The 25,316-nt window shown below is 39.8% G+C and overlaps 1 protein-coding gene and 1 pseudogene across 2 annotated transcripts in view; both read right to left on the bottom strand.

Annotated features, from left to right (window-relative positions):
• The window catches only part of RIMS1 (regulating synaptic membrane exocytosis 1), a 914,410-nt gene that overhangs the window by 778,266 nt on the left and 110,828 nt on the right, over positions 1-25,316 (bottom strand). The window lies entirely within an intron of this gene.
• LOC126952136 (keratin, type I cytoskeletal 19-like) lies at positions 15,473-16,696 on the bottom strand (annotated as a pseudogene). Its single transcript, XR_007724800.1, has one exon. The product of XR_007724800.1 is annotated as a keratin, type I cytoskeletal 19-like (transcript).

The raw sequence follows: 25,316 nt of genomic DNA, 5'->3' as shown, positions 1-25,316 counted from the left end.
GTACTCTTTGGAAACATTGTTGGTACTGCACCTGTGTATTATTTTTAAGTGATCCAATTATTTGTCTGCTTAACTGCAGTGTTCTTTAAATGAAAGTTGGGCCTTATTTGTCTTTAAATTCTCAGTGCCTTGCATGGTGCTTAATACCTGGAGAGCCCTCAATACACTTTCAGTTTAAAAACATTTTGTTATAAGCTCCTATATGTGGGAAACAATAGTCTTTTCTATGTAAATACTTTTACAGATATTTGAATTAAATTTCTTACTAGAGCTTGACTTTCATAACATTTGCATAAATGACAGTTCCAAATATGGGGTGATTCTTGGGTCAACAAATGGTTATATTTCTCAGTAAATATATCTTAAAATGCATATTTTATATGACACTTATACAGTATGTTTTGTGCACAAAGAATTATTCTAAGTGCTTTATAAATATTAACTTGAATTATCCTCATATCAAATCTGTGAAAGAGGTGATTTTACTACCCCCACCTACTACTGGGGAAATGGAAATACACAGAAATTATTTAATATGTAACTTGGCCAAGATTGCTCAGCTAATAAGGGCAAGAATCAGGACTTGAATCCAGGCAACCTGGCTCACAGCCTTGGCTGCCCCTGCAGCTCTAATGGATTTGCCAGTAAGTCTCCATCCACAAAATGAGTGGGCATATTTGTATGCAGAAGCCTTGATATATATATAGGTCATTTCCTCCCTTTTCCCCTTGTCTAGTCCTCTTAAACAGATGTCTTTTAAACGTCACACGTTAGACAACTATTTTATTGAATTACTTGCCTCTAAGGAGCCTGACCTATTTTACAAAAGGAAAAATAAAAAACAAAAATAAAAACAAGAGCTCAGTAGTCCTCACCAAATCCATTGAGGACTACACATGCTAAGAAAAGGAAATATTTTTAAATGGGTATTAGCTAAGTCTTACTCCTTTAGGACAAGACTGAATAATGATTTCATTCTGCCCTGAGAATGAAAAAAAAAAAAATGTTCTTGTAAGTCTTGGAAAGGAAGCAAAAGATCTAAGGGCTTTCAATAAAAACCTTCCATTTCCTTTTTTTTTTTTTTTTTTTGAAATTCAAATCCTGCGATGATTAGCTGCAGCTGACCTTAACTCTTTACTGTGCTTAAGGAGATTTATATTATAAAAATCAGAAATCAAATAAATTAGGCTCTCCTTTCAGATCAACACTTTAAATTGCAGCTGGAAGAAACCATCTATAGACTAGTTAGCCCCGAAAAGCTTTTTTTCAGAGGCATATTTGACAAAAGGAGTGGGTTTCCTCTGCTGGGACTGCAATCCAGTCATAAAGGAGAAAAGCAATAAAAAGAAAGTTAGCAAGACTAATTGAAAACTGTATAGTAAAAGTAATGTTATCAATTACATTATTGTGTTCTTAAAAGGATCAATAGGGGTCAAAGAAAAAATATTTTGCCAGTTTAGTAAATTGATCAGGAAAACTCAGGAGACTAACTTGGAAAACTCTATCTCTAGCATGTGTAAGGAACAAATTGTATGCTCGAATAAGCCCTTATCTTGTCTATTGGAAAATGAGAAAATTCCTGTTACCAAAGAAGATTGGGAGGGACTTCTGATTTGCAATGTTGGAGTAGTAGGGACCAGATTTACCCTCTAACCTGGAGCAACAGCAACAAAAAAAGGCAAAATGTATAAAACAATGGTTTTGAAGATACTAGACTTCCGGCAACAAAATACAGTGACCACTGAGAGACAGGAAATGAATGGGGTGAGGCTTATAACTGCCCTATTGTATTTACAGAAATTCCAGATCACAGAGCAGAGAGGGAGAAACCAAGTGGAGTTCAGCTGACTCTCTAACTTGGGGAGAAGAAGGCAGTTAGAATTATTGGAAGAGAGTACTGGAGAGCAGAAAGATACACAGAGAAAAAACCCTGGATATTTGCAAAGAGTCCCCTCCAGTATTCAGCTGTCTCCTACTGTTCATTGTATGAATGCAGGGAAACTACACTTGACCAGGAAAACAACTATCCAAAAGGATTGGTGGTAACAGTTCATGTACATAAATACAGTTACCACGTCTGGTGCTCCTCTTCTGTTTAGATCACCCACTCATATTTCTACCTGGTACCATCTTCCTTATTCCTGAAGGAGTTTATGTAACATTTCTGGTAGTGAGGGTCTGCAGGTGATGAATTATTTTAGCTTTCGTAGGTCTGAAGAGGACTTTATTTTGTCTCCATTTTGAATACTGGGTATAGAATTCCAGAGTTTTATTGTTGTTGTTGTTGTTTTGTTTTCTGTCTTCCAGTATTTTAAAAATGTTGTGTTACTGTCTTCTTGCTTCCATTGCTTCTGATGACATATTGATGTCAAACTTACATTTGTCACTCTATATTGTGTATGTGTGTATGTGTATGTGTGTGTGTGTGTGTGTGTCTTTATTCTCTGGTTGCTTTTAAGATTCTTCTCTTTATCTCTGGCTTTGAGCAACTTGATTGTGATGTGCCTTGATGTAGTCTTTGTTTCTTGTGTTTCAAGTTGATTGAACTTCTTGGAAAACCATGTCAGTTTATGGTTTTCAACAAATTTGGAAAAATTTTGGCCATTTTTCTTCAAATACTTTTGATCTCTCTGTTTTCCTCACATACAGGGATTTTGTTTGAAGTTGTCCCACAACTCGCTGATGCTCAGATGATTTTTTAAAAATTATTATTTTTTCTGTGTGTTATTTTGGTTAGTTAATATTGCTATACCTTTAAGATCATCAATCTTTTCTTCTACAATGTGTAATCTGCCATAATGCCATCCCACTGTATATTTTTTATCTCCCATTTTGTAGTTTTCTTCTCTAGACATTTGATTTGGGTGTTTTTCTTTATATTACCTATGTTTTTGCTTAACTTATAAACGTATTAAATAAAGTTATAATAGCTATTTTAATGTTCTTATATGAAAATTTTAACATCAGTTCTGGGTCAATTTTGAGAGATTCATTTTTTTCTCATCATAGGTCCTATTTTATTCCTTCTTGGCATGATCAGTAATTATTAGTCTCAAGAATTATGAATTTTACCTTGTTTGTTGCTGGATATTTTTGTATTCCTATAACTAGTACTTAAGGTTTTTTTTTCTCCTGTGGTGCAGTTAAGTTACTTGGAAACAGTTTGATCCCCTTGGGCCTTGATTTTTATATTTCTTAGGTGGGACCAGGGCATATTTAGTTTAGAGCTAATTATTCTCTAATGCTATGTGGATTATGAGACTGTCTAGTCTGTCTAGTGTGAACAAACACAATTTAGGGTCTGATATGAGCTACATGAACTGTTACAGCTAAACCTTTTGGACAGTTCTTTTTCTGGCCTGGCATAGTTTTCTCACATTCATGCACTAAACAATACTCAGTCGAAAACTGTAGGGGACCGTTTGCAAATACCTCAAGTTATCTCCCTATGTATCTTTCTGTTTTCTTCTAAGAAATTTCTGTGTCTTCTAAGAATTCTAAGTGCTTTGCTCTTCTAGTTGAGAAAATCTGCTGGGCTCCACTTGGTTTCTCCCTCCCTGCCCAAGATCTGGAATTTCTGTCAAGGCAGTAAACTGCGGAAATCATAAGGTTCACCTCATTTTACTTTCTCTCGATGGTCACTACATTTTGTTGCCTGAAGTCCAGTATCTTAAAAAACATTGTTTTGTATATTTTTGCCTTTTGTTGTTGTTGTTTCAGGTTAGAGGGTAAATCTGGTCCTTACTACTCCAATGCTGCAAATCAGAAATCCCTTCCAATCTTCTTTTGAATTAAGAACGTCCTCATTTTATAATAGAAAAGATAAGAGCTCATTTAGGAAGTTTGTTTCTTACACATTTACTTGCAAAAGGCACTATTTTCCAAGTTAAAGCACTATTTTCCTAAAGTGCTTTCCTGACCAATTTTCCAAATACCTCACATTATTTTCAAATATTAATTCAAAATGAATCATAGACGTAAATGTAAAACCTATAAATATAAAACTTCGAAGAGAAAACATGCAAAATCTTTGATACCTGGGATTAGGCAAAGAGTGACTACACTGAACTCCAAAAGCCAAATCTCTAAAACCAAAATTAATAAATTGGACTTCATCATAATTAAAGTATCCTCTTCCAAAAGCTCTGTTAAGAAAATTAAAAGACAAGTCACAGATCAGGAGAAAATATTTTCAAATTATGTATCTAATAAAAAGCTTGTATTCAGAATACATAAAGAAGGTCTACAACTCAATAATAATAAGATAAGCAACCAAATTAAAATAAAAGCAAAAAATTTGAATCAACATTTTGCCAAATAATATATGCAAATGGATAATCAGCATGTAAAAAGATGTTCAAAATCATTAGTCATTAGAAAAATAAAAATTAAAACCACATAAGATACCACTATGTATCGACTAGAATGGTTATAATCAAAAAGACTGACAATGCTGAGTGTTGGCAAAGATGTGAAAAAACTGGCAACTTCATGCATTGCTGGTGGAAATGTAAAATGATACAGTTACTTGAAAAAATAATATGGCAATTTTTAAAAATATTAAACATGAACTTACTGTAAATTTCAGTAATTCTACTCCAAAGTGCCTACCTACCCAAGAGAAATGAAAACTTACATCCACACAGTTGTATGTGAATCTTCACAACATCATTATTCATAGTAGTTAAAAACTGAAAACAATTCAATGCCCATAAAGTAGTGAATGTATCAACAAAATGTATATATTCATACCACACAATACTGTTCAGGAATTAAAATGAAAGAAACACTGATAAATGTGATAACATGGATGATTCTCAAAAACATTATGCTAAGTAGAGGGAGTCATACTATAAAGACTACAGATTGCATAATTTCACTTATCTGAAATTTCCAGTAACAGCAAGTCTATAAAAGCGGTAAGCAAATCAGTGGTTTCCTGGGGCTGAGGAACAAGGAGTGGTTACAAATGTGTTTGAAGGATATTTTGGGGATGGTAGGAGGTTCTAAAACTAGATGAGTGCACAATTCTATAAATGTACTAAAAATCATTTGTCACTTACAAAGCATGAATTTGATTGCATGTAAGTTATAACTTAATAAGACTGTTATTTTCCCTCCATTTATTGTCAATAAACCAACAACAAAGGTAAATTTAATGAGTCTATATTTAATATTTTTTTCCAAAGTAATGAGATTTTATCAAGAAATTAAAAATCTGGGCTCTTTTTTTTGTTTGGGGAGGGATATAAATTATTGATTTTTTTCTAGAAAACAAAACTATAAGCAAAAAACAGGCAAGGCAAATTGCTAATCTTCAGCAATTATTCATTCATATATATTTGTTAAATTAGTCAGAGAGCTATCACAGTCCTATAATGTATATAGACAAAATATATTTAATTCATTTCATAAGTTGAAGAAACCTAAGGCCGCATTAAGTTCAAATGGTTTGTCAAAAGTCATGAGATCTCTAATTGGAAGAAAATTGTAATTTTCCTTATAATAACTACTCACTTATGTTTGAATTTTCCTCCACAACTCTCCAAGAGCTTGTCAAATCCCTGCTGAAAGATCCTTCATACCAGAGAACGTGTTATCCTAAATAGGAAAAGTTTTCTTCTTTACAAAGGACAGGCATCTAGAAAGACCAAACATGAACTCTGTAGATTCCATCCACAACATGAAACTAACTGGTAGAAAGAGGTCTCTACCAATATCCCGATATCCTGGCTTCCACGAATTCACACATGTTCACTATACAAATATTGTATATAAAAAAAATCAGTGGACACAATCTGGATCTTAGAGTCCCAATTCTCCATTAAATACAAGTTCCTTGAGAACTTATATCAGGGTTGATCATATTCACCATTGTATGCCTAGAGCCCATCACAGTGCCTGATAATTTAAGCACTCAGTCAATAATTTTGAACGAAACTTAGATTTTTATAATACAAAACATGCATATGTAAATCACCTGAAAATTTTTCTAATGTCCCTATTCCATAAATGTATTTATTTTATGCTGCTTTTTGCAGAGATGAATATCTTGTCTTGTTATATGTGGCATATAAACAAAATGTGGATATGTGTTAGAGTGGTTAAGGCATGAACTATATGATAAAAGTAATGATTTTACTGATATGGCTATGAATGAGTCTGAAACTTGCCACTTTCAAAGTGAGCTTTGTTAAAAATTACTTTTATTAGAAAACAATCCTGAGATAGTGTTTATCACCATGCTTAGACTCCAAATTATCAGAAGGCTTAAATCATAAGAAGTTTCATTTTGAACTATATAGTGAAAACAACAGTCATAGTAACAATCAACATGTGATCCTGAGAGTGCCCTCTAAGTTATTAAAGAATAATAGCTTCCATTGTTACACATAGAGAAAGAATAAGTTGCCATTTTAAAAAATCCACAATTTTAGAAGTCAGGAGACCTACACTGAAATCTGGCTCATTTTAGCTGTGGTGAACTCATGCAACAACCTCTCTTTGCTTATCTAAAAACAAGAGGATTATAATTGCCACAATCTATGCATGATGAGGTAGTTGTGAAGCTCAAACAAGATAGTGGATATGAAAGTGATTGGGAAACTCTGAAGTACTTATCAAAAGTGAGAGATATGTATTAAGTTGCTAAAAAAGTTATCCATGTTTATTACATTGTATAATTCTTCAATAATCCAAATATTCAGTTCCCTGAGATTAGCAAGTTTGTTCTATTTTTTCATGCTATCAATTTTACAAATGAATGTCACTACTCAGTGTGACAAAGTCCATGCCTTAAACATTGGAACAAGTACCTTATGCCAAGAAAGCATAATGCATTCTTTGCTTGTAATAATCACTTAAGAAAAATATTTATTTGAAGAGATACTCTCAGATATCCTTCAATTATCATTTAAAGAAGATTAATTCTATGACAATGTTTACAAATTATCTACATATTCATTAATTTTTTTACTTAAAATTTGGCATGCATGGCTCCTTTAAATTGGTGGTTTTTAAATGGGTTTCTTAAAATTCTTGAACACTGGGCCGGGCGCGGTGGCTCAAGCCTGTAATCCCAGCACTTTGGGAGGCCGAGACGGGCGGATCACGAGGTCAGGAGATTGAGACCATCCTGGCTAACCCGGTGAAACCCCGTGTCTACTAAAAAAAAATAAAAAAAAAAAAAAAAAAAAAAAAAAAACACTAGCCGGGCGAGGTGGCGGGTGCCTGTAGTCCCAGCTACTCGGGAGGCTGAGGCAGGAGAATGGCGTAAACCCGGGAGGCGGAGCTTGCAGTGAGCTGAGATCCGGCCACTGCACTCCAGCCTGGGTGACAGAGCGAGACTCCGTCTCAAAAAAAAAAAAAAAAAAAATTCTTGAACACCTTTTGCAATCTCATATAAGTGAGAAAGTCATATCCAATAAAGAGCACATAGGAACACACATTTGAAATTCTGTGGATAATGTATCAGTAATTCACAGACCTTGTGTGCCCTAACAATTGATCTATAGTTCACAGACCCAGGTTAAGAAATTCTGTTTTAAATTTGTGTGAGCATTCTTAAATAGCATAGTTAAATGCTATATAATAAATTCAGTCTCTTATTTTCTTTTTTGATTGTTTAAATAACAGTTTTCTGCATTTGCAAATTTAAAGCCTTTATTCTGACTTTATTCTGACTTAATTTGTCTACCCAGCAAATAAACAAACACTAAGTCATTATTCAATATGAGATAGCATTTTTAAGAGTAATGAGGTGGAAAATTAATTAAATGTGGCTGAAAATTATAAATTATTTAACTAAACACTGTAGGGTAGGGATAGGTGGTCTTTCTGAAAGCCCTTTACTTTTTGCAAAATTATTCCTGGAACTCAAAACAGCAATCACACAAATGTTCCAGGAACTTAGGCCAAAGCCTTTCTCTCATTTCTTTGGATATTAGCAATGCTGCTGTTTCCAAATAGACTGTGCAATTCCCATATATATTGTGTGTTATACATTAAATCTGATAAGTATATTTATGGACATATCCATGGACCCCAGACCCTCTTTTCTAGGCCCTGCCAGGAATTTGACTCTCTCCTACAATAGTGCTGATTAAAATCTTGCCTACCAAACAACCCAATTCAGTGTGCACTGGGTTATTTTCCATGAAAGTAAAAGCATAGTTTTAAGAAAAAAAAGTGTCTTAGTTCTCAACCATTTGTATACAGATATAATCACCAGCATAACTGAGGCTTTTCCCAGGATTATTCAGAAAATTAATCCACATATAGCTGTTTGGTTTTGGTTTTGGTTTAGAAAGATATACTGTATGGAAAACAGATTCTTTAATCTTTTTTATAGTTCTAGTCTGCTAAAATTCTCATAGTTAACTACAATCAGATTCTTTTTTTTCATTTGGAGAGAACTGTTACACATGACCCACTAGCAAAATCCATTTTTAGCATAAAATTGATATCTATTTATGTTGTAACAGATTGTGTAATCACTGGATCTAAAACACTCAGCAGTCTGCCTACATTTAAGAGGCAAGTATCTGTATCTCACAGGCCGTCTTGCAGATTTTTCTAGGGAGTTGGTTCTCATTTCCATCCTTCATCATCCTTAAAAAAGGATAAAAAATTTTCTTTCCACAAACTAAACATGACCAAAAGTTTTTCTCAGATAACCACATGGCCAAAATATATTCTGTTTTAACCCTAAAGCATTAGCTAGTAAGGCAAAAATCTAGTACTAGATGTCAGGAAGTACTCTGCCTTCTGTCTTTAGAAAAGCCTTCAGTTTTAGTGAAAATAAAGAGAAAGTTGAACTAAGAATTTGGCAGCCAAGGAGATCTGACATCCAAATATTTTTAAAATATTTTAACTTATAGTAGAAACACATTCTTTCTCATCAACCCCATCACCACCCCATTCCTGATGCCAAGTGCGCAATTGTGATGCTATTTTCAAAACAGTTATAGAGAGCGACATTAAGCCCTAAGAGCAAGAAGCAGCATTTTCCAGGTGACGGGGTATCCGTTTCCTCAGGCCATTGGACTAAAATGCTGAGCTTTGCCTCTCAAAGTGTATATGATGTATGCTTTGGTGCAATTGGGAAACTTCAGATAAGTGGCAGAAGAGAAACCTGTCTCTCATGGCCCACCTGGTGTTTAAGCAGCCAGCTGTGAAAACTCAGTTAGAAAAAAATGTCAAGAAGGACCTTTTTGTTACCATTCTTTCACTCCTCTCATCTGGTTGGCCTGCCTTCTCTCCTTCATGAAAACCTAGCACCTTTAGGTTCACTGTACCTGCACCACTACATAATCTGCAAAGCAAATGCCAATGAAGGGCTATAAGGATGCCTTTGATGTCTGTAAAGGGGGCTTACCACATCTGCTCTCTTCACCATATATCTGGCCTCTAATATCCAACCTTCCATACCAGATGCTCAGTCAATCCTGGCTGCAGGAATTGAGAAATGTTGACTGAAGACAACTTAACGGCATACATCCTCCCAAGGGCTTATGTGATTGAGCAAGTGCTAGAGCCTCAAACTGAAGTAATCAAGACTAGAAAATAGATGTCCATGACCAGTCAGCCTGAAGGGGGAAGCACAAGTGTCCCTGAAGAACACCAAAAGCCCAAGATCACTCCATATCCCATACATTTAGGATGATTCTGTGTCTTCAGAAGAGGTATCCCCTGCATGTCTTCCATTCCTCAAGTAAGGGCCAAAACAAACACTAGCTCTACCTCCATTTAGTCCCTCTCTCAGGTCAGAGCAAGACCTAGCGGTGGAGCCTGGAAAGCAGGTTGGAAGTCGATAGTGGACACTGAGGAGAACAGCAGTCTGGGAGTTCTTGAAGGAAGTCTGTGTGCTCCTTTCTTCATCACTGAACACCTAGAGAACAGAAAAGAGAACTGACTCTGTTCCTTCTGTGTCCACCATTAATTAAGGGTCTAGATCTAAACATCAATGAATGGAATAAAGTTAGTTAACATTCTTTAGCGTTTAGTATAAGCCCAGTCTTGTTCTAAATGCTTTTCACCCATTAATGTAATATTCACAACAACATCAACAATAGATTTTACTATTACCTGCCCCTCTTCCATTTGATGAAGGAACTGTCCCCAAAATAACACAGCTTTTAGGAAGTGAAGCCAAGAACAAAATAAAAGAAATAATATTTATTGATAGCTCGTCATGTAGCAGGGCTTTACATGTAATATCTCACTTAGTTCTCACCACAACCTTGGGAAACAGGCACTATTACTATTGCCATTTTACAAATGTAGAAAATAGGCTTGAAATGATTTTATAACTTGTCCAGACTTTCACAGCTGTAAGTGACAGGGCCAGAATTCAAACCCAAGGATGCAGTTGGATGTATAATTGTTCCAATTTCTATATTTATATGATGGGATTGGAAATCTTCAAAGTATTAAAAGATTGAGACAGTTATTTGGAGACAGGACAGGAGAAGCTGGAACATTCTTGCCTTTTCTGCTCCAGGAAGCCTGAGAAGATGGGCCAAGCCCTATGGTTAGCAAGAGAAGTAACAAGGGGCATTGAACAGTGAAAAGACTGTTAGGTGGAAGCTAACCCTGGCAGGAGGTGCCGTGGAATCTCACAGCCCCTGGAAGGGGGCCTCCCCAAATGTCACCTACTAAGATGGGCAGACAACGGGACACCTTCAGCTGAACTTCTCTTCAGGGAGAGAGCGGGGAGCTGGGAACTCCAGGTCCTTTCTTTCAATATCTTACCCTGGCCCACAATCTTCTATTGTCTATATTTTCATCTCTAACCACACCCCACTTGGATTTTGCTCCCTGGCAGCAAAAGGCATTAGTTATATTTCAGCATTATCTTTAATATTATTTTTCAAATTTGCTGAATTGATAAAGCACCGAACCAAATCAAATTAGCAACTTTTTTCACGAGTATGCTCCCATCGCTAATAGTTACAAGGTTTTAAACTCTTACCCATTAATCCCCAGAGAAATTGTAGTAGGTGGGGAGGAGGACGTTGGGGTCTCTGTTTAGAAAAGGTGTGTTGCATTGTACCTTATTTCTAACTCTCAGCGGTTTTCACATGACCGTGACTCACAGACGTGATGAGGAAATTATGTTAATTAACAAGGTTAAAATTCCAGACTCTGCTCCTAGTGTGATTCATGCTGTATATTACTTGGGGGAAAAAAGGCTAAAAACCAGTATTTTTACACTGCATTGTAATTGTATTTTTGACAGAAGTCTAACACACCAATACCAGAAAGCGGATGCCCCAAATGTGTTCAAAGAGCCAGCCATGTTTTTGAGGATTTAAAAACACTTCGTATTTGAGGACGCTATAAATAAGGGGCTGAGAGGTAGGTCAGTCATGGAGGTTCCATAACGATCCAGGGGGGAAAAATTATTTAGAAGTGCCAATATTGGGAACATGCTGCAGGTTTTAAACAGAAAATTAGTGAATCATAATCATCAACCAGAGGGGCCAATGGTGGGTTCTTGGAAGTGGAATTAGGGACAAATTCCCCCAGGGTTGAACTTAGCAGAGACTGGCATTAGCCAAGGGTCTAGGCTGCCTGCTCCATCTTGAGGCTGCCCCAAGTCCAGCCTTCCTCCCCATCTCCCAGTCCTCAGCTCCCACCACTAGTCCTCTTGCCCCATGTCTAGTTGATTATGAGAGGTGTGTGGGAAAACTTCACCTTCCTGTTCATACCCAGGAGTGGATGAACAGATCCAGGGATTAGGTGTTTGTTGGCCTCTGTCTTGAATCCTGGCTCCTAACCTCAAACCAAACAAGGCCACAAACCAAATCCAGCCCAGAGCATTGGCCCAGCCATCCATCCACCACCACAGGCCACATCTTCGCTAGTTGTGGGAAGTCCTTTCCCAGATTCTCGCTTAAGATTCCGTTCAGGGAGCCCCAATGAGCTGGGTGCGATGCAGCGACCCTTCGCGGAGGCTGGCTTCCACACACTGCAGATAAACAGACCCCTCTCTCTCTCTTTCACCTTGGAGACCCTTTGCCTCTCCATACTCTTCCCCCGCTTCCTCCCTGTCCATCAAGCCCAGGCCTTGAAACCTCGCAGTTTTCCCTTTACACTCCACACCTTATTAATACCACTTTATCATTGGCAGGTATGAGGCAGAAGCTTCCTCTCCTAAGGGGCGGTGGAGGGAGGCAGCCCTCTTTGGCCGATAGCCAGCATCTGGCCACACGCAGATGGCCCCACTTAGACCTGGCTGTGGAAGTTACCCCAGGTCTTCTCAGAACCTATGGTTTTATGCATGATTCCTATTTTCTGGAACTGTCTGGCTCTCTCACAACTCCATGCATCTGTCCCTCCCTACTTAGCACATAGAAATACAAATGTTTGTACTTTGTAGACAGACATATGTTTAACAAAGAACTCGAACTCCTAAAAAAAAAAAAAAAAAAAAAAAAAAAAAAAAAAAAAAAAAAAAGAATTCCGCCGAACTGAACTCTGGTGGAGAGCTGGAAATGGGCCCGCAGTGCCTCCTGCAACTGGTGCTGCCTGTCCTCTGCGCTTTGGGGAGGAGAGCGTGCCTCAGTTCCACCCTGGGAGACCCCAGCTTCCCACGGTCTGCAGGCACAAAATGGAATTCCTTCCATGGGGAACTCTCGCAGGCCTTGCACCTTTCTTCCCTTCCGCTTCTTAGCTACCGCCGCCGCCACCGCCACTTGCTCCCTTCCCCAAGCTCACTTCGCTGCTTGGGGACCCGAGGCTAAAAAGCTCAGCTGGAAAGCTACAGTGGGGCGGTGCCAGCGCGGAGACCCGCTCCGCGAGCGCAGGGTCCTGGGTGAACTGGGAGGGAAGGAGCGCCCGGCTGGCCTCGGTTCCTAGAACGCCCCCGCTGCGCGCGGGGTGCAGTGGGGAGCCGGAGACCCACCAGCGCGCCTGGCTAGCGAGTTGGCGGCTGCTTCAGTTAACGTTGCATGGTCAAGGTGTGGAAACTGGTACCTGCTGCTAAAAGAGACATCGCCATATTCTTCCCATTTGTTTTCTTTTTTGTGTAAAGCTTTTATTTTTAAACAGCCCATTACATATGAAAATTAATTTCGGTCATTGCTGGGATTGAGAGGAAGTAATGTGAAGGGCATAACGTGTTTGAAGATATGTGGCCCTTAATATATATCCCCTTACTTTATTAAAATTTCCTGACACTTGAATACAGTACTAACAATCTGCACGTATTATATGGAACTGTACCATATTGAAAAATAACACACAAATTGCACAAAAATTCTTAAAAACATAATTTTTTTTCTAGTAGCTTTACAGTTTCGGATCTTACATTTAAGTCTTTATTTTCGAGTTGACTTTTGTATATAGTGTGAGATAAGGGCCTAGTACTATTCAGTTTTCCAACATCATTTATTGAAGAGGCTGCCATTGTACAACATGGGGACTATAGTTAATAATAAAGTATTGTGTACTTGAAAATTGCTGAGAGTGAATTTTAAGTATTCTCAACACAAATTAATAAGTATGTGGGGTAATGCATATGCTAATTAGCTTGATTTAGCCATTTCACAATATATGCATATTTCAAAACATTATGTGGTGTACCATAAATCTATACAGTTTTAATTTGTAAATTAAATTAGAAACAAAAAAATGTATAACAAAGAAACAAAAATGGGAGATGATGTGATTGAAGCCCTTTGCAAAGCTGAAATGTTTCTAAAACTCTCCCAGAATTACTATGTGGTTTGTTTAGCACCCAAAGCGTGTGTTTTAATGTGCTCAGCCACTCCCGGGCCTTGAGAATCAAGCCTGTAATCAAGATCACTGAGCGACTGGCGTCTTCATAGGAAGCAATTGACAGAAGACTCAGAATGAATGGAAGATGGACTCTCCCTGCCTTTCCACACCGAAAATATACTTCAGAGGATTATTTCTGATAACATGAAAATTTCTTATAATTGTAAGGGGGACGTTTTTTGTAGAGCTGAGCACCAAAACAACACAGATTTATGCCTAAACTATATCAATTCTATTAAAATGAACACAATAATTTCAGGTGCTAACATGAATTACTACATACCATGGCTGCTGACTGGGCTTCTTCAGATCTCTCCTGGTTATTCCTGTGTTAAAGACTATGCTCACAAAAATGTGTACAGATGACAGAACATGTAATACTATAAACAGAAAAATAAGACTGAAAGAATCCAAATGATGTGCCCCAGGGTATTCTGAGAGGAAAATTTAAGGTCAACAGAAGCCAATGTGACAGCTATGAGGATGACCCCTAAGGACTCTTTTTTGTAGTGTTAGTGGGGAGGAAAGCCTAAAAAATCTAAATCAGACCTTGTATCAGCAAAGAAATGCTTCATAAGTTGGAGGAGAGATATAAATTAAACTCTAGTTGACTTCTCTATACAAGGACAGGAATATCACAAGATAGACTCCATCATCAGGTTCTAGATGTTCTATTCTGGGTTGGGGGCTACAGGAGTTTCAAGGTGAGTCCAGGCTCCACAGAGAACCTTCTCTATAACTTTGATCTAATTCCCTCTGGATGCCTTGGATTTCCCTCTCGGAAATTAAAGAAGAGAGCAAAAGATTCCCTGGGCCTGTCTACATCCACCACTCTATCATTCTACAAGTATGCACCAGAGCAAGGGAAGTCTGTCCTAGAAGCCTCACAAGATAACTAGGAGAGTAAATGGTAAACAGGAGCCAGGCCCTGAAAAAAATCAAGAGGTACCAAGTTTTGAGAAGGCCTGTATTTACGGCATGAAATAAATTCAGCCTGAGTCACAAAGAAGAGTTTTGAAAAAGATAATAAGGAAATAGCTAGGTGCAATGGTTCACACCTGTAATCCCAGCACTTGGGGAGGCTGAGGTGGTCAGATCACCTGAGGTCAGGGGTTCAAGACCATCCTAGCCAGCATGGTGAAACCCCCTCTCTACTAAAAATACAAAAACTAGCCAGGCTTGGTGATGTGCCTGTAATCCCAGCTACTCGGGAGACTGAGGCGGGAGAATGGCTTGAACGCAGGAGGCGGAGGTTGCAGTGAGCAGAGATCCTGCCACTGCACTGCCTGGAGCAATACTCCGTCTCAAAAACAAACAAACAAACAAAACAACAACAACAACAAACAGAGAGAGAGAGAATAAGGAAACCATGCTTATATCTTATCCACTCAACACAAGGTTAAGTGCCTCCTCACCTGACCAGGATCATTGAGTTGGATAAAGGCAGATGGATTCCCTGCTTTCACCTTTCTTAGCCTGGAGAAATGGAGAAACAGAAGTACAAATGGGAAGCAGATTCAACAAAGTGCAAGCAACGTGGATCTCACTGGGTGGCAAAGTCACGGGATATATTCATGGATTTCTGATTAGTTCGCCGTGTTTTCTACATTTTTACAACAAGCATGTATTGTTTTTATTTTATACACACACACACACACATAACCACACACATGACATATACATATATATATTTCCCTTGGACCATAAAATTTATTGGCAGATCAGGGGAAGAGCAGGGGATAAGGGTACCTTCGTTCCCATCCTCCCACCCAGGAGGCACCCTCCGAAGGACAGCAGAAGCCCCTTAGCCTGCTGCCTCAGAGGACCTTGGAGGCAGAGAGATTATTGTAGTGATCTTCCCGGCCCTCGAGCAGGCTACGGTAGGTGGCGATCTCCTGCTGCAGCCGCGACTTGTTGTCCGTGAACTGCTGGTACTCCTGATTCTGCCGCTCACTATCAGCTCGCACATCGCCCAGCTGGGCTTCAATACCGTTGATCAGCGACTGGATCTGCGCCAGCTGGGCTCCAACGCGCGCCTCCGTTTCTGCCAGTGTGCCTTCCAAGGTGGCTTTCATGCTCAGCTGTGACTGCAGCTCAAGACCCTGGAGGGTGCGCTGCAGGTCAGTCACCTTGGACAGGCTCATCTGGAGCTGATCCGTGTGGCCAGCGACCTCTCGGTTCAATTCTTCCGTCCGGCTGGTGAACCAGGCTTCAGCATCCTTCCAGTTCTGCTCCGCCATGACCTTGTATTGGCTTCGCATGCCACTCAAGATCCTGGCGAGATCGGTGCCCCGAGCAGAATCCACCTCCACACTGACCTGGCCTCCCACTTGGCCCCTCAGCCCACTGATTTCCTCTTCATGGTTCTTCTTCAGGTAGGCCAGCTCTTCCTTCAGGCCTTCAATCTGCATCTCCAGGTCAGTACTGGCCAGGGTCAGCTCGTCCAGCACCCTGTGCAGGCCGTTGATGTCGGCCTCCACGGTCATGCGCAGAGCCTGCTCCGTGTCAGTCTTGGTTCGGAAGTTATCTGCAGCCAGACGGGCGTTGTCGATCTCCAGGACAATCCTGGAGTTCTCAATGGTGGCACCAAGAAGCTTGTCCTGCAGGTCCTGGATGGTCTTGTAGTAGTGGCTGTAGTCACGGGAGGGCCCGGGACCCTGCTTCTGGTACCAGTCGCGGATCTTCACCTCCAGCTCGCAGTTGGCAGCCTCCAGGGCGCGCACCTTGTCCAGGTAGGAGGCCAGGCGGTCGTTGAGGTTCTGCATAGTGAGCTTCTCGTTGCCCTCCAGCAGCCGGTCGGACGCGGCCAGGACGCCGCTGTAGCCCCCCAAGGAGGACGAGAACAGACACGAAGCGGGCGGAGGACACGGAAGCGCCGCGGCCGCCGGCCCCAGTGCATGCTGGGCGCGCAAAAGGCGACCCCTGGCCCCAAACTCACGGAGCCGCCGCCCAGGCCCCCGAAGGACGACTTTGCGGACGACTGGCTGTAGCAGTAGGAAGTCGTGGCGAGGCGGAGCACGGACGGAGCGGCCCTGGTGCCAGAGGCTGAGATTCGCGGGAGGAGCCATAAAAATTTTTTTTTAAATGGCTACTTTACATAAATATCAGATTATATGTTTGTCACTGTCGTACAAGCACTTGATGAGGGAAATGACCGCTCAACAGATGACTATCTGAGGCTGAGGTTAAATGGCTTATTAAGATCCCAGAACTGGACCGGCAAGGTGGCTCACGCCTGTAATCCAAGCACTTTGGGAGGCCGAGGCGGGGGATCACGAGGTCAAGAGATCCAGAGCATCCTGACCAACATGGTGAAACTCTATCTCTACTAAAAATACAAAAATTAGCTAGGAGTGGTGGCGTGCGCCTGTAGTCCCAGCTATCCCAGCTAATCGGGAGGCTGAAGCAGGAGAAGGGCTTGAACCCAGGAGGCAGAGGTTGCAGTGAGCCGACATCACTTGCCACTGCACTCCAGCCTGGCGACAAAGCGAGACTCTGTTTTTTGGTGGTTTTTTTTCTTTTTTTTTTTGAGACGGAGTCTCGCTCTGTCACCCAGGCTGGAGCGCAGTGGCCAGATCTCAGCTCACTACAAGCTCTGCCTCCCAGGTTTACGCCATTCTCCTGCCTCAGCCTCCCAAATAGCTGGGACTACAGGCACCCGGCACCTCGCCCGGCTAGTTTTTTTGTATTTTTAGTAGAGACGGGGTTTCACCGTGTTAGCCAGGCTGGTCTCGATCTCCTGACCTCGTGATCCGCCCGTCTTGGCCTCCCAAAGTGCTGGGATTACAGGCTTGAGCCACCGTGCCCGGCCTTTTGTTTTTTTTTTAAAGAAAGAAAGAAAAAAAAAAAAAGCACAGACCTATAGTGAAGAAGAAAGATGGTGGCACGCACATAACTGCATATTACCAAAAGATTTTTTTGTTTCTTTTCTTTTTCCTTTTTGCAAGACAGCTGGGTTTAAAATCTAAGCTTTCTAAGTCTCCGGATCTGTGCCCTTTCCACCAGCTGACAGTGTCTGCTAATAACAATATGCACTCTCAAGGATCAAGATAAGCACGCAATATATTCAGTCACAAAAAAATGAAACGTAAGAAACCTATATATGAAAAACATTTTCATGTCTCACTCTCCCTTTTACTCTGTCACTATGCCTTTTTAATTTTTAATTTCTTTTTATTTATTTTCTGTCTCTATTAAAGGCATACCCTTAAATCGTATTTGGAAAATAAATAAAAGGAAAAATCACATATTCTCATTATAGTAAAATGACTACTGTTGATAAGCATGTTAGGTATAGTCAGACTTAAAATATGCGTTGAAGCATGCATAAAATTCCCTTTATGTGCCTACAAGTCAAAAGTCATCGGACACACTCTCCAATTATAAGAAGTGCTCTAAATCTAGACGCTTCTCACACAGGCAACTCTGGTTTTCTCTGGGGTGAATAGCAGCATCAACCCCTTCTATCTGTATCCATAAGACAACAAATTTCCTACATTTTCCAATTTTTTCTTCATCTTCTACATCCTCATTTGGGTTATTGTAAAAATTAAAAGAAATTAAATAGGTAAAGTAACCAGTTATGTTTGCTATTAGCAACAGCCTTGACACATTCTCACTTTTTTCAAGAAACCTTCATTTGCAACCCTATGGGGAGTAACCTCTCCCTCTGCTGTTCTGCTGGTATTTTCTTTGTACCTCTAATAAAGCAGAAATGGGGTCTGTCTTGAGTTAGAATTATTTATGCACGTGTCTATTTTCTACCCTGGATTATAGGCCCCTTCTGAGCGGGGATCATATTTTATTCATTGTGTTTTGCCCACATTGGGCAGGGGGCCTTGTACTGTGAGAGCACTTTGCCAAGTGTAAAGCACTATCAACTTGATGATGATTTGTGTCAAGCATATTCTGAATTGTATTGCATTCTTTGTCAGTGAGGGTCATTACTACTCCTCTCCTAGAGCAATGTTTATGAAGTTAGAAGTTAGGAAATTCTCCTTTCAATGAGAGAGCAATACCAGATGTTAGAAATGTGGAGTCCAGATACATCTTCTCATTGTTCTCCCTGGAACAAATCCACTTTCCTGAAGATGGAATTGTCTTTTTGCCTTGGTCGCAATGTAAGTAAATAGAAGTCACCTTTTCTAATGAGACACTTCCTCTTTCATGATTTCTTAGACAAAGGCATGAACACACAAAACGTCCCATTATCTAAGTAACTGAGGCAGTGAAGAGAAAGGAAGTATTGAAGAAAATGCATAGTTTATGACTTCTTTTTCAGTGGTTTGGAAATACTAAGCTATGGAGAAGGGCAAACCATGGAAGGCTATTCCTGTAAATGCCCTCAGCATTCACTTAGTTCAAGTCTTTTGTTCACACCTAAGGAAAATGAAATAGAGAAAAGTGAAGAAACATGCTCAGAACTTATGTGGTGAGAGGAAGAATCTCTGTTCTGAAATGAAATTTAGGTCAACCTATATGAAAAGTGAGGGGTCAATTTGAAATGATTTCAGAGTCTTCTAATTTTAGGCATCATACCTTTCTAATACCAAGGGTTATCTTGCCTTTGCTGCCACAAATCTGACAGAAGGAGAAGCCAGGACAGACAGGGAAACGAAACAGTATCTTTAAATGAAGCTTCAGGAAGTGCTGCTCTGAGGCCTCCCCAGAAGACCTAAAGCTGAAAAGATTCCTGTGGAGAAGGTCACACTGAAACTCAAGTTTCGAGAACATTATGTGTTCCTTTAGGCTGCAGGATCATTGTTGTCCCAGGGTACCTGCAGCTAGTAGGACCAACTGCAAGATGCAAGCAACCTTGATTGCACCTGACATGGGACCAGATCTGTCAGTGATATGAAAATACTGACTTTATCTCCTTCCTCTTTCCACACACTTGTTATTTGCTTTCCATATCAGCTGTGCAGAAATTGGCTCTCTTTAATCACATTCCCGTCTCCATTTCATTACCTCCCCATCCCTATCTTCTGCACATCATCACTTGTGCCTCCCTGTTTCTGGTTCCATTGTCGGCCTCACCATCCTTCCCTACATGAATCTAGACACATCCAGATTGATTTCAATATGACCTCTTCATGATACAAAAGGCACAAAGGCAAAAACAAACAAACAAACAAAAAAAACAAAACAAAACAAAAAAAACAAACTTCTGATCCTCCCATCCGTAAGTCACAAATGGCAGAAAATCACATGTCAAAATTAATAAAACACAAATATGCATGGTATCTTATCAGAAAAAGTAAAAAAGTAGAGGGCTGTGGTTAAGAGGGAAGACTCTGAAGCTAGATTCTCTGGTTCAAACCTTGGCTCTGCCACTCTATCACTTAAGTTCTGTGTGTCTCACTTTATCCATCTTTAAAATGAGAATGATGATGGTATCGACTTCAGTAGTTATGGTAGTGGTTTGACTGTATAATAATAAGAACAAAGATAATAGCCACTTAAATGAAATAGAAGTTTGCTTCTCTTCAGTATAGGGGTCCAGAGCTGCTAAGGTGGCACCATGATTCTGTGGAGCTTGACTCCTTGTGTCTTTTTATTCTGCCCTCTCAAAAGGTGGCTTCTGTCTCATGGACCATGATGGCTACTCCAGCTGCCACCAGGATATCTGCATTCTAGCTAGCAGAAGAGGATAAGAAAAAAGGGAACATATCCTCATCTCCTTTAGGAATATGATCCAGAAGTTCCCACATCACTCCTACTCACAGTCCCATTGACCAGAACCTAGTCAGTGGCCACATCTAATTTCAAGGGATGCCACATGCCTTGATAAAACTTTATCACTATAGCAAGAGGGGAGAACAGAAATTGGGGGGAAAACTAGTAATCTCTGTCACCCCAATGATTTAAAGATGTGCGGATTAAAATAATTACATACAAAAACATTTAAAACAGTGCCTAAAACATAGTAAACCTGTGATGATTGTTAGTTATTAAAACAATAACAATACTAGTGAATTACTATTCACTAGTGTTTTCTTACTACTTTTGTACTGTATGTTCATGGATAGTGAGGATCATGCAAAGTATTTAGACCCCTTAACTTAAAAATAACTATGCATTAATATGAAATGTATGTTAGTTTTTTAAAACAAAAATAAATGAAAATAAAAAGAAAAAATAACTGTTCATCTAACCTTTCAATTATAAAATTTTGCATAATTATTATGGAACCAGTTTTGAGCAGTAGAATTTTTCTATGTTATTTTCAGAAAATCTATATGTGTACATCAAGATATTAACTAGGGAAATTAGAAACTGTGGAATTCAAAAAAATCAATGTTTGTACGGGCCTATGATCACTTATGGTTCAAGGCAACTGAGTTTCTTAACAGAAAGAGTTGACAATTACAGAGCTATTTCTTTATAAAACATCAAAAGATTTAATTTGTTGGCCTAGCACTTCTTTAATCCAGAAACACACCCAACAGGGTTCACTAACGCCTATGAGTATTTCTGACAGAATAAGGAAAGCCTCCCAATGTAAATGGAAAACAAAACTAAAAAAAAAAATGAAAGTAATCTTTTTAAACCAGTAAGTGGCACAATTTTGGCCTGATTCATTGTGTATAAATTAGACTCCCTTCTCATACAAGAATCTTAGTTTCTTAAGGTTATCTCTAGCTCCTTAGGACAGTACAGAAGTTGATTTTCCTACCTTATGGATTAATTTATATTTTTATACTGTTTGTTACCATGAAACTTCATTAGAGTCTTAGAGACCTAGGTAGAACAGAGTACTGGTTTTGGAGCCAGACTATCTGGTTGAAATCCTAACTTTACTTACTGGCCGTGTGACCTTAGGCAAGTTACTTAACCTCTGTGTACATTAGATTTGTCATCTGAAAATAGAAACAATAATAGTATGTACCCCATAGAGTAATTATGATGACTAATTAAAATAATATGCACAAAGTTTTTGGAGCAGACGCATTCAGGAAGTGTTGGCTATTTAATTATTAATATTAGCCAAGTCTTCTGAAAGTTTTACAGCATTGCAAATGTTAACCATTTACTTTCAAAAGGCTTTACCAACCACACAATTCTTTTATATCCACTGTCTCATTTCGTCTTCGCTACTTTTCTCAATTGGGGTCAGTATCTCCATCTCAAACACAAGAAAACGGCGCCTCATAGACAGGAAATAACTTGTCTAAAGTCACCAGCCCTTCAAACCCCAGAGCTGGGGTTCAAGTCTATGATTTGGTGCTCTTACAAATAAGCTTCCCTGTGCTTTAATCAAAGGAACACCAGTGGCGATGATACGGGAACCTTGGGTAATACGGTCCAGGCAGCTCCTTCTGTGGAAATAATCCTGAGCTATGCCATGTGACCATGCCTGTCTGGACACGCCTGATTAGGTCAGGAAGAGATCACAAGACTTGAAGGCAGTGCAAAAGCTCTGCCCAAACAGAGAGGACAGACACTTTCTATTCCAATCAGATTTTCTCTTTCAGAAACGTGTACATTTTTAGACCTGACATTGGCTTGAGAAAGAGACTCACTCCTGCTCCATAATCTTTATCACTCCCCACCTCAGTTCCTTAAAGTAGGCAATTTTATTAATAATGAAAACATAATTTTAATGCCCTTTTCAAACCTCATGCCTGCCTTGAGCCTCAGCCATACAGAAATCCTAAAGATGCCACTAAAAGGAGACTTGAGTAGTTCTTCCCAGAAACTGGAAACATACAAAGGGAGGCCAGGGTGCTCGGGTGGGAATGGTCAGAAAGACGGTCTCGTGGTAATGTGGCTATTGTTGGGCGGCACCAAAGTACAGAGTGTGTTTCTGAGTTATGTTAAACACAAAAGATGAACAAAATCTAACTTCCTAGGGGCTAAAAGTTAACCCAGTCCGGTTTCTGACTCAGTGTCAGATTCTGCCTATCTGGAAACCCATGAATCTTGCTATTTTAAGCTCCACAGGGTCTCCCTTGTTATCACACAAATAGCCCAAAGTAATTTGATTGAATCTTTGTTTCTTGCCACAAAGCCTAAGACAGAGAGATATGTAAAATATGCATTAAAAGCTATGCTATGACTTTTTGAAACAAAAGTGTTCTTTATTTTTCATATTAAGCCGTATAGACAGAGACACAAAGGGAGCTGATCTGCAATGAGACAGAAGAATGAGGAAGAAACACAGGAAAAAGATGCAGGGAAGCAGAATCCTTCCTTTCAGCTCGTCTTTCCCTTAGGTTTTCTGACACCCAATGGCCTTATAACAAATTCCATTTTGGGGGCATAAGCTAGCTCAAATCAGATTTCTATAGTTTACTACCAAAAATGACCTAATGCCTATGTTTCTCATCCCAGAAATCTGTGGGGAATTCAACTGGATTCACTCTGGATATGCAATTCAGATATAAATACATAAATTAGCCCCAAACAGGCTATCTGAGAAACCTAGGGAAGCATTAGGTTTCACTGAAAATTCTGAAATTAACTGTAATTGTCTTTGGTTTTGAAAAGATAATCATGCACCCAGTGATATTCAACTAGGATGAGAGACTAGTTGGCAGACAATGTTTTATAAATACTATAATGTTTCTGAGCAAAGAGCACAGTCACCTGGGTTAACAGATAATTGAGACTGGGCACGGTGGCTCACGCCTGTAATCCCAGCACTTTTGGAGGCCAAGGCAGCCCGATTTCTTGAGGTCAGGAGTTCGAGACCAGCCTGGCCAACATGGCAAAACTCCATCTCTACCAAAAATACAAAAATTAGCCAGGCGTGGTGGCAGGTGCCTGTAACCCCAGATACCCAGGAGGCTGAGGCAGGAGAATCGCTGGAACCCGGGAGATGGAGGCTGCAGTGAGCCAAGATTGCACTATTGCACTCCAGCCTGGGCAACAAGCAAAACAAAAAAGCAAAACAAACAAACAAACAAACAAAAACAGATAACTGAATAGCAGTCTTAAAGATAGATACCTCCAGAGACCCATAGAAATTTAGCTCCTGAGGCCGGGCGCGGTGGCTCAAGCCTGTAATCCCAGCACTTTGGGAGGCCAAGACGGGCGGATCACGAGGTCAGGAGATCGAGACCATCCTGCCTAACACGGTGAAACCCCGTCTCTACTAAAAAATACAAAAAACTAGCCGGGCGCGGTGGCGGGCGCCTGTAGTCCCAACTACTCGGGAGGCTGAGGCAGGAGAATGGCGTGAACCCGGGAGGCGGAGCTTGCAGTGAGCTGAGATTCGGCCACTGCACTCCAGTCTGGGCGGCAGAGCGAGACTCCGTCTCAAAAAAAAAAGAAAAAAGAAATTTAGCTCCTGGGAGTCACTCATTTACATTCCAGAGTGGTGAAGGTGATGAAGTAGACACCTTCCCCTTCTGTCCCCAGAGAGGATTGGTTCACATTCCAGAGAAAAGGAATCTCTATCTATCTCTCTAACTCTTTCTTTCTCTCCCCAGCAAAGAGGATGTGCAGGCATGCCAGCTGCCCTATGTAAGTTCTGAGTTTCACAGTGTGGTGTTCTCTCTTGTGCCACCTGTGCAGGTATATCTGGCTCTCGCAAAATTGCCACATGGGGAATTGGGGTGTGGAAACTGACAAAAGATGCTCTATTAAGAGAGATAAGAGATCTATTTTCTGATCCAACTAGAGGTCTCATATTTCTGTTAGAGTGTAAATGCATGCACACACACATAAATATGTATATATACACATACATTATGCACATATACAGACATACAGTGGCAGGCTAATTTGTTAGCTTACAAGTATATTAATGTCTCTAACTCTGTTGAGTTTCAAAGTTAACACTACATTCTAGATAGCCCAAGATAGTCCTAGTTTATACCTGTTATCCAGAGTAATTAGTATATCTTCTTTCACTCTCAAAACTGTCCCTGTTTTGAAAGATAAAGTACATAGCCATTCAACATGTAACCCATATAATCTCAAGAAGGATCTTTAGGAAAGTACAATATCACCTAATTTTTTGCAGTATTTGATATTTGGTAATTTACCCCTTTAATTTGCCAATTCAGGTTATTCTGATTACATTGCTAGCAAAATAGTAAAATTGTCCCTTGAGCCTTCTACCTTTTAATTTCTGTAGAACTTGAGGCTAGTGTTGAAGCACACATCATCTTCTGCTTTGATGTATAGTGTATTTCTATACTTTTGTCCCCTATACTTGTCCACAATATATTTCTTCATATATGTGTCCACTGACACTCATAGTGTAGAGTTCCACAAATGAATGATATATCTTTTGGATAAAGTAAATGATTATCCCCAAGTTTAACTGCTTCAAGATTCAGACTGTTTTCAGGTTTACTAAGAATATGATTTACCAATGCCAAAGTTGTCACCACCAACTCTCATCTTGCAGTTTAAACAGGTTTGCTATTGGTTTTCCTCTACAAATGGAAGATCGAGACACAACATTAAATCATTTATACCAGGTTAGTGGCAAAAGGTAAAACAAAATCACAAAATATAGCTAATAGAATTCCTGCTCAGCATTCTATCCTCAGTATGAATACATGTTTCTATGTTATGTGCTT

Source organism: Macaca thibetana, chromosome 4 (assembly GCF_024542745.1).
Source record: "Macaca thibetana thibetana isolate TM-01 chromosome 4, ASM2454274v1, whole genome shotgun sequence".
NCBI lineage: Eukaryota > Metazoa > Chordata > Mammalia > Primates > Cercopithecidae > Macaca > Macaca thibetana.
Note: the sequence above shows the minus strand (reverse complement) of the source record. Positions and strands in the feature narration are given on the sequence as shown.